The sequence below is a fragment of the Mercenaria mercenaria genome, chromosome 5 (genome assembly GCF_021730395.1).
Source record: "Mercenaria mercenaria strain notata chromosome 5, MADL_Memer_1, whole genome shotgun sequence".
Classification (NCBI taxonomy): domain Eukaryota; kingdom Metazoa; phylum Mollusca; class Bivalvia; order Venerida; family Veneridae; genus Mercenaria; species Mercenaria mercenaria.
Window position 1 is genome coordinate 19,421,300 of NC_069365.1, and position 11,414 is coordinate 19,432,713.

Here is an 11,414-nt window from a genome sequence, read left to right on the forward strand (position 1 = left end):
TTACGTTTTGGTTTATTTATTACTGGTTGGCGACCCTGATTCGGACAATTTTACAACATTTTCAGCTGTCATAGTTTCATTTTAATGCAAGATCCATGAAATGTTACCTGAATCAAGTTCGGTTCTTCGGTGACCCAAAATGCCAATTTGTTTGTATATAAAGATAAACTGAACACGTTATTGAGGCCCGATAGAGGGTACGTAAATCAAACTCCTTTCGAGTGTTGCAGGACCAGGAAATCGGAAAATAGGAAATCGCTAGTTATCTTCATTTTTGTCTCGCAGAATCGCTTTTAGGTCGGTGTTAATGATAAAAAGACATGTTATCTTGTTAACATTCAACTATTAATGTTTGATATAAGGCTGTCAAAAGTTTTAAAAATCCAGCTGGCCTATATATGATACAAAATTTAAGGTAAAACAATTTGAGTTAAACGCAATGAACTCATGTTATCATCAGGAAAACCTAGACACTTGTTTTATAACACGCAATTTTCTCGTCTGCATTTTGCAGACTGTAGATGAGTACCCCTTGAATAATGTTGGGGCCTCACTGAAAGCACATGCACCTCCCCACGGCGAGAGCTGTCACAACATTTCGTGAACAAATGTAAATATTCATATATTTTGTAAGTTTTACTTGCCGATTTTCAGTTATTGCAGATGATGTTGCACATAATGCTAACGTCTTTTTACTTGTCAACAAACGATCAAAAATAACACAAAAATAAGCGTTTACGCGACTGTCCGATTTCCTAGGTCGCCCTAAATTCTTGGCCGTCCACCAGTAATGAAAATATGTATGTTTTCTTTTATTGACATTGTATTAATTGTATTTCTTTCAATTAAAATATATGTATGTCTGTTTTTAAAAACAACAGCTTCCTTACTATACAACCCAAGAGACAAACAAATTAGTATACTCTTAAGATGTTTGAAACACATTTCGTCTATAGGAAAATTATAATATTCTAAAGAGATGTCATAACTTTAACGTTTTGACACACTTACCATATTTGTCCTGGATCTACGGCTTCGAGCTATTTATTGTTCATCGGTAATTTTGCATCCCAAAATGTTGTTTAGTGTAAAAAGAGAAGCCGTAAAACAAAATTCTATCATGGAGAAAAATATTAAAAATCCAAAAGTTGGTCAACGGTACCTCAAAGTTTGCAGTCCAATAGATGGTTGCATTATATTTGATGCATCTGTGAAAGGTCTGAAAATAGCGCAGCGGATCTCCTTTATCGGAAAACAGAAACGTCTTGTTTTAAGGCACCGCCACAGTGGCGGCCATTTTACTCAAAATTTTACATGCAAATTTTATAAAAATAAAAGATGACTAAGTGTTAATAATAAAGTCAATAATGTAGTCATAATTATGTTCTAAATATCTATGTGAACATATGAAAGTAAAAGGATGTGCATTTCACTAACCGTATTATGCTTTTATTCTATATTTTTCTCTGACCAAAATGACAAAATTTTGCAACTTTACGTGCAGTCAAACAAAACAAAATACATTTAAAAGATAATTACAGCCAATTGTAAAGCAGACCGTGAAGAACAAAGTCTTAGGAAATTATTTTAAAATTTTTCCTGGTTAATGAATTGTACTAAAATCCCAACACCATCAATTTATCCAATTTGTGTTATCATAATTTACATGTATATAAACATGTGATATTGTAGGTCGACTGTTCAATGAAAAACTATGTTATCTCCCTATATAAATCAATATAGATAGCGTAGTGTTGCACTGAACCATCGATGCGTATAGGTTTACCTGGCTAGCTGTGGTCAGTAATGCATGTGCAAACAACATTTTAAATTAAACTTACAAGGGGTTGTCTTTTTGTGTCTAATGCAATAACCAGAAACAATTTCGACAAAAATCCGCAGAGTTCGCAGTATACATACGGTACTTTTAAATGAACTAAATTTTTGTCTTTGTAATATTTTTATATTGGAGTTTGACAGCACGTTAGATTTCAATATTTTGGGGTAATCTTTCGGTCTATATGAGACTCAAGCATTTTACAAGCGGCATGATATTATGTGTAACCGGGTTGAATTTATTACATTTATATTTATTAACTCTCGGTTAATACTTAATCATGTTCCTTTCCGATTAATCCCTGTTTGTCGTCTTTCTACTTTTACTTTCGGTTTTGTTGTTATTTTTAGTTCCCGCGCTTTGGTCATGTGAAAATGGCGGTCGATTATCTGTTCTTCTGTCATTGCACATAACCCAGCATGTATTTAATATGTTACGTTTGTTCGCAGTAACCGGAGCACAGACAGAGAGACGTGGTGTGTATGTATGTATGTATGTATACTGCTTGACGCCCCTTTCGGGTATAACTAGCAGGTGCGCGTCTGTGCCAGAATAAAGTTAAAAGAATGACAGTAAGATGTCAAAAGGAAGATAAGTGCAAGATAAAACTGTATTAACAAGAGTAAAATCAGGATAAAACAGGGTGTAGTCACTTAATAGTAGTGGGATGCGTTAACAGCATGTCTGAAATGTTCAGGATCAGGCTGATTAACGATCAGGGGTGGCAGCTGATTCCATAGGGTAACGGTGTATGGAAAGAAAGAGAACTTAAAAACATTAATGTTTGTATGGATCTGCCTAAGGGAGTGTTCGTGCATATGACGTGTTCGTCTCAATGGCTGTACTAGATACGGAGGGACTGGAATAGCTACGTAACCATGAACGATTTTGTAAAACATGAAAAGTCTAGCAATTGTCCGTCTGTCCTCGAGTGTCTGCCAACTGAGATCATTTAACATGTTTGTTACACTATCATAATATGAATATTGACCCTTTACCCACCTGGCAGCTCTTCTTTGCACCATTTCTATTTTATGTATGTTTCTTTGTGTGTGTGGTGACCATACCGTAGAGGCATACTCTAGTTGTGGCCTAACTAGAGTCTTGTAGGAGGTTTCTTTAATATTTTGGTTTTTGACCGGGAGGTTTCTGCGTAGAAAACCCAGTGATTTGTTTGCATTGTTTGTGATTCTATCTACATGTGTGTTCCAGGAGAGATCATTTGCTATATCTACCCCTAGATACTTTGCACTGGAGACCACTTCCAGGATTTGACCGTGTAAAATGTAGTTATGTGTAAATTTCTTTCTGTTTTTTTGTTATGTTCATGACCTGACATTTGCTGGGATTGAACTCCATCTCCCAGACGTGCTCCCAAGTTTCTAGTTTCTGGAGGTCCTGCTGTAGTGTGACGCAGTCTTGTTCTTTAGAGATTGTGAGGTAAACTGCCGTGTCATCTGCAAATAACCTGACTTGTGATTGTAAGGACTGAGGTAGATCATTTATGTATAATAGGAATAAGAGGGGGCCAAGGACTGAGCCTTGAGGGACACCTGATGTGACAGGTACTTCATCGGATTTCATTCCGTCCACGAGTACTGACTGCGTTCTGCCAATCAGGAAGGACCTTATCCATGTGATAACCTGTTTGTTAACGCCGCACTCTTGTAGTTTATAAAGTAACTTTAGGTGACTGACCTTGTCAAATGCTTTACTGAAATCAAAAGTCATGTGTCATGTATTGTTACAGAAAGGGTTTGATCCCATCAGATCAGTAAGTGTTTAAAATGTCCATTGATGTGTATGTTTAAACATGTATTGATCAGCTGTTTATTTACATGTATAATTTTAAGGTTTCAGACCACTATACTATGAATTTGATATGTTTTACTGTTTTATGAAATATATGTAATACTTGAATGAATAGATTTTAATGTAATTGACTAAGGACAGAATTATTGATAGGTTTGATGAATTACCGTATTTGTTCTAATTAATTACCGTATTTGTTAAATTAATGTATTTTGGTAATTGTATTAGGATATGTTTGGTATGTTTATTTTCAGACCTGAAAGGTTTTGGTATCTGTCCATAAGAAGGAATAGTATTTGGAAGAGTGCTGGTATTAACTGTTATCAACTGGTATTAAATACAATAAAGTATAAAAGATCGAACACGTCTTCTTGGATGTGTTTGGCCATAGTATATAGTCGCAGATCCCAAGATTACAAATGGAGCCCCCAGTGATAAACCAGTGAGGATACCAGTGACACACCAGAAGTACTTCGGAGATACTCTGTGAGTTAAAACATTATTGTCAGTGCTCAGTAAAAAAGACTTTTAATTTTTTAATACATTTAGTTTTAAAGAAAGTATTTACATACAACACGGTTCTTCAAGAAATCTATTGAACTCCAGTGAACTTCAACACAAGTGTTTTATGGGTCTTCATCTTCTAGATTGGTGCTATTTATAAAACAACAGTGACAGAGTGACGGTGATTTTACAAGTTCAACTCTTGGTACATATACAATGGTTGTAGACCTACAGTGGTACCTTATGTTTTTACACTTAAATGTTTGACTTGTGTATTTTATTTATTGAAACTTACCTTTAGAAGTCATCTACTGAGGACAGTATTTCTTCGGCTGGAGGAGAAGACATTTAGTGTGTGCGTGTTTCAAGTAAAGACAATCGACAAGTGTTTGTGAATAATATAGTGGTCACAGTTTACAGTATTTAAAGCCATATATACCAGGTTTGGTGAGTCATTTTATATTGAACACTTTAGTCGTTCGAGCAGAATTATCCGCATAATTACAAGTTATCTTGGTTTTAGAAGTTATACGGTAAAGTTCTGCCAGAGTGATTTCAGTGTCATGATAATGAGAATGCTATTGTAAAAGTGTGTGAGAAATTTCACTGCACAATTAATTTTTGGTGTAGGGATTTAATCAGTTGCATGATTCATTAATTCTTCTTTCTATTTCCTGAGAGTCTCTGAATTTAACCTCATAACTTATAAAGACCGTTATTTTTAAAACACTCAAATCATTTATTAAAATAACATATTGACCAGTAACAAAATACATTCCAGTCTTCAATAAGGTAGACACATATTGTAGTAAATACGGTAGTATAGTTCTGTGATTTTGACGGATTGAAGGTGTCGGTTGGTTCTAGAGTTTTGTTGATTGATTGGTTCTTTGTGGTTTAGTCCTTAGACATCCTTGGTCTATATATATTCAATAGTATATTTAAAGTACTAATTCTTTATTTTAGAAATAAGAATTTTAGAAATATCATTTCAGCAATATAGATACTTTTGTATCGGTCAATATTATTATGCTAGGATAGCTAACAAGATTTTTTACAGCAAAACAAGAACTGGACAGGTAGAAAAGTAAAGACACAGAAACACAGATTACAACATACAGATATTACAGATTACAGTCAAGTCACAGGTATTTTTCAGGTACACAACAGAAAATTGTTTGACCAACAGCTGTGCAGACATCATATAGAGAATTTCATCATTGAAAATATTTATGAGGGTGATTGAAATCTATATTTCATTCATCATTGTTAGAAAATATTGTGATTTTTGTCGGTGATTGTGATCATTTTTTGTCTGTCAGGGTGTTTGAAATAAAATATTTCTTACATCATTACAATATAATTGTGATCTTTGTCCGTTATTGTGATCAAGCTTCGTTCGTACTTGAAAAAGAAGCCTCAAGCTTCGTAAAAGGAATTGTACAGGATTGAAATTGTGAAGAAGCCTCAAGCTTCACAGAGTGTATCGAACTTCGTTCAGTTATAACATAAAGAAGTCTCAAACTTCACAGATAGAAAGCCTCAAGCTTTATACAAAAAGTCGAAGAAAAGCCTCAAGCTTGTAAACTTTGTGAAAGTGAAAGAAGTTTAATAGTGGAAGTTGAATTACAGCCAAGGAAAACAATTAAGGCTAACAGACACTTGAAACCAAATTGTGAGAAATATTTAAGGTTTAGAGACACCTGAAATAACAACTGAAAGAAAATAATTAAGGTACACGGACACCTGAAATATAAATTTGAAATAGTTATAAGGTACATAGACACCTTAAGTAACAAGTGAAAGTATAATTAAGGTACACGGATACCTGAATGATAAAGGTATATGGACACCAATATAGACACTTGAAATAAATTAAGGTCTTTGTACACCAAACAACACTTAATAAAGCTTATGGAAGTGAAAAATTCAGCAAATTGAAAAGAAATAGTTAGTTGAATTGTGAATTGCAACATACAGAGTGAAATATAAGCAAACTGTTGAAAGTGAAAGAGAGAATTGTCGACTTGAAATATTGTCAAGTAATTGAAAGTGAATGTAAAATTTTGTCGAACAGTTGAAAGCGAAAGTGAAATTTTGTAAAAAAGTTGAAGTTTACGACAACGTAGTTGAATACGGATTGAATAGAATTTGAAAGAAATACGTAAAGAGATCAGAAGTAATTCGTGAATCGGGAAGAAAATTGTCATCAGTGCTAAATAAAGAATAATTTTAGCACTGGGAACTGCTTACACAAATAAAAAGTTTTGCATAGCAATGCAATAATTATTCATTATTGAAATTGTATTGAAAGAAACACATTGAAGATACACACAGGAATTTGTGAATTTGAATAAAACTTGTGATTAGTGCTAATTAGTGAAATATTTAGCACTCAAGACTGCTTACACAAATTGAATCGACATAAAAAAGTGATTGAATTCATATTGAAATAAAAGTGAAGCACATTTGAAATACATTTAGTAAAACATGATGTATTGAAATTTGGAACAGAACAGAATAGAACCGACAAGAATAATTTTAAAAAATTATTCAACTGAAATTGAACTTTAAGAAAAAGTCGACTACGAATTATATAGTCGGAAGAAGTCGAACGTTAGACAGAAAGGTGAATCGCAAACTTAACAGAATTTGAAAGAGAAGTTTGGATAAGAATAAGGGTGGACCCAAAACACTTGAATTGAAATGAATTCGAGATAAAAATATATCTATATACTAAGAAGTGCGGAAGAAAATAAAGAGACTTGTGAGTTAATCCGAGTTTAAACCGAGACAGACACAATATAGTTATACAAACTTGTGATGATAATAAGAGGATAGATAGACTTTGTAAAGTCAAAGATAGAACACAGGAGAAATAGTGTTTGAATTTACTGTCAGAATAATTGAATTAGTGTTTTCATATACAAGTGAAAGATGTCGGAGGTATCAGAACAAGACAAGAAGTTGCTTGCAGCCTTTAAAGCTCTACACAATCCTCCAGAAATAAATACACCAGATGATTTAGTGTCTTACATGAAACATTTTCATGAAGAAGATACTGGGACAGGAACTGTCAAAGAGGAGAAAAACTACATCTACAGATGATAAAGGAGCAATTCCTAAATTCATCAACTTAAAGAATCAGTTCCCACGTATTTCATTGTTTTACAGAGAAAGTGGAAAAGGAGAAGTCACATATCAGACATGGAAATATGAAGTTGAATGTTTAATCGAGGAAAAAAGCTACAATGAAGAACAAATATTGTTGGGTATACGACGGTCAGTGAAAGGAGAAGCGGCAAATATCTTAAGAAGGTTGGGTCAGAAATCTACTCTTCACGACATTCTATGCAAGTTTCACAGCACCTTTGGCGACATTGAAACAAAAGAATCAACTTAAAGAAATTGTATGCATGTGCCCAAGAACAATCTGAGTCATTCTTAAGTTATTCATCCAGACTTGAAGAACTATTTGCACAAGCATGTGAAATTGATGCGGTAACATCAGGGCAAGAACAGATTCTGAAAAATGTGCTATATCAAGGACTTAAACAACCGTTAAAACAGATGGCAAATTACAAGTTTGAAACTATAAAAGACTATGATAGATTTAAAATGGAAGTACGCAAAATGGAGAGTGAATTAAAACCAACAGAGAAGAAAACTGAATGCCACTCCATGAATCAAAAGCAAGACAAATCTGAATTGAGCGAGGTTAAAGAATTATTACTGAAAATGGATGAAAGAATTCAAAAGAAATTAGAAAAAGAGCAATCTAAAAGCAATCCCGGCTATAACAACAGAGGCAGAGGTAACTACAGAGGTCATAGCGTTAGTAGAGGAAATTACCAAAGAGGCTACAATAATTTTGGGAATAGAGGGCAGCATAGACCTTCAAGACCAACAGGCCCACAACAGTTTCAACCCCTTAGACAATCATTGCCTAGATATCCGCCAGCAGCAATAAATAAGACATGCTATCGCTGTAAAAAGGAAGGACATATTGCCAGATTTTGCACAGAGAATTTAAACTTCTAAGTGCTTCTGTTACTGGACCAGACAGCAGCACTCTGAATGAACAAGGTCCTCAGTTAGTTGGGCAATCAAATGAAGCCCATGTTACTATCAATAACATTGAAACTACAGCGTTGATTGATACAGGAAGCTGCATAAGTAGTCACTCCTTCTATACTACAAATCTTCAAGAAGTTCCATTAAAACCTGTCAAGAACATTTTGAATATTGAATGTGCTGATGGAAACACGTTACCATATCTAGGTTACATAGAAACTACTCTTTCAACTGCCGGAATTCCAGATTGTCAAGATCAACAATGTTTATTTCTTGTGGTTCCTGACACGACTTATAACCATAAAGTACCTATGTTATTAGGAACAAATGTCCTAAATGAACTCCTAAACAAGTGCAAAGAGAACTTCGGAACACTTTTTCTTCAGAAAGCTAGTCTTCATACTCCATGGTACTTGGCATTCCGCTGCATTTCAATACGAGAAAAAGAACTTAAAAGAAACAAGAACCGAATTGCGATAGTAAGAAGTGCTGAATCATCAAAAGTTGTAATTGGACCAAATCAGACAATAAACATTCAGGGCTATACAGACAAAGAACTTGAATATAATCCTACTTGTGCTATTTTACAAGAAACAGAAGACTCATCTCTGCCAGAGTTCATAGATATTACACCTGCAGTTATACATTTCAACTACAAGAAGAACGATTATATTTCTGTCAATTTATCCAACCTAACTACCAATACTGTCACAATATCTCCTAAGTCAGTGATATGTGAATTACAACCAGTTACAGTAGATGAATCTATATTTGACAGAATTGAAGATAAAGACACTGAACGCATATTTGAAGAGATTCACATCAACTCGAATTTGACTACTGAACAGAATACTCGAATAACAAGTCTGCTCACTAAGCACTTAGATATATTTTCAAAGAATGATTTAGACATTGGAAAGTGCGATAAAATAAAACACAGGATAGACCTAATAGACGACACGCCATTCAAACAACGCCATCGTAGAATACCTCCAACAATGATAGATGAAGTTCGACAACATCTTGAACAATTGTTAGCTTCTGGAGTTTTTCGCAAATCTAGATCACCCTGGGCGTCAAATTGTGGTACTGTTTAGGAAAAAGAACAAAAAACTTAGAATTTGTATCGATTACAGATGCTTGAACAAGAAATCAGTTCGTGACTCATACGCTCTCCCTAGAATAGAAGAGGTTTTTGACATATTGCATGGAGCTACCCTGTTTTCAACCATAGATATGAAAAGTGGCTATCACCAAGTTGAGATTGAAGAATCCCATAAGGAAAGAACAGCTTTCACAGTCGGTCCATTGGGTTTTTTTGAATACGAAAAGATGCCTTTTTGTCTCAGCAACTCCCCTGCTACATACCAACGTCTAATGGAAGAGTGTCTAGGAGACCTGAATATGAAAATCTGTATTATTTACTTGGACGATCTGATCATATTTAGTAACAACTTCGAAGAACATCTAGAAAGATTAGACATGGTACTGACACGATTGAAAGAATGCAATTATCTGCAGACAAGTGTTTCTTTATGGAAGAAAAAGTCAAATTTTTAGGACATGTAGTCAGCAAGAACGGTATCGAAACAGATCCAGACAAAATAGAGGAAGTGATAAACTGGCCAAGACCAACCAATGCAGATTCTTTACGTTCCTATCTGGCATTTTGTGGGTATTACAGACGTTATGTCAAAGATTTTTCAAAGATAACAAAACCACTATCAGACCTACTACCACCAACAGCAAGTAAAAAGAGTAAAAGAAAACATCAGGTGAAAGAGTGGAAATGGGCAGATGAACAAGAGACTGCATTTTAGAAACTGAAGTCATTACTTACATCACCACCTATATTAGCATACCCAGACTTCCTGAAACTTTTTGAACTGCACACGGACGCCTCAACAGTTGGGTCAGGCGCTGTGCTCTACCAAACTCAGAACAACCAGAAGAAGGTCATCGCATATGCCAGTCGAAGCTTGTCGAGATCGGAGAAAAACTATTCAGCATTCAAGCTAGAATTCTTAGCATTAAAGTGGTCAGTAACAGAGAAATTTTCTGACTATCTCACAAACAATCACTTCATAGTTTACACAGACAATAATCCTCTCACTTACGTTTTAACTTCTGCAAAATTAGATGCTACAGGTCAACGTTGGGCGTCGGCTTTGGGAGAATACAATTTTGATATTGTTTACAGATCTGGTTTGAAAAACATGGATGCAGATGGTATGTCCCGCTATCCACACGAGAAGTTGTTGGATGAAACAGAGGAAGTGATAAAGATTGATGATGCTACTGTAAAGACAATTTGTAGTTGTACTCAAGTACAGGCGTACATAGAAACTATACCAATAGCATCTATCAACATTGTTGAAATAACAGACTGTCCAGGACAACCGTTAGCTCAGATAGAGTGCAGAGAAATTAGAAAATCACAAAGAGAAGATCCAGTAATAGGCAGATGGTATAGGTCAGTACTTGACAAGAAACTTCCAGACAAAACTAATAACTTCACAAAAGAAGACCACAACATGAGAAAGAATTTTGAAAATTTTACTTTGATTAGAGGGATTTTGTACAGGAAAGTTAACACCGGAGAAGAAACTGTCAAACAACTAGTTCTTCCACATGTGTACAAGAAAACAGTGTTACAGGGTTTACACACAGATGTAGGACACCCTGGCAAGGACAGAACTCTTTCATTAGTCAGAGAAAGATTTTTTTGGCCAAGTATGTCCGCAGATGTTGAACAATGGACTAGTGAATGTGATAGATGTTTGAGAAGAAAAAGTCCGACAAATAGTAGAGCACCACTCGTCAATGTAGTAACAACATACCCGCTCGAACTTGTGTGTATGGACTTTTTAACTTTAGAGCCGTCAAAAGGAAGAATAGGAAACATTCTCGTAATTACAGATCACTTCACAAAATTTGCACTTGCAGTTCCTACGAAAAATCAGACAGCGAAAACTACAGCCGATGCATTATACGAACATTTTCTAGTACATTACGGTATTCCAACAAAGTTACATTCCGACCAAGGTGCAAATTTCGAATCCGATATCATCAAAGAACTGTGTAAACTAACTGGAATGCAAAAGTCTCGTACAACTCCGTACCATCCAATGGGTAATTCGATCCCTGAAAGATACAATCGCACGTTACTGAACATGTTAGGTACATT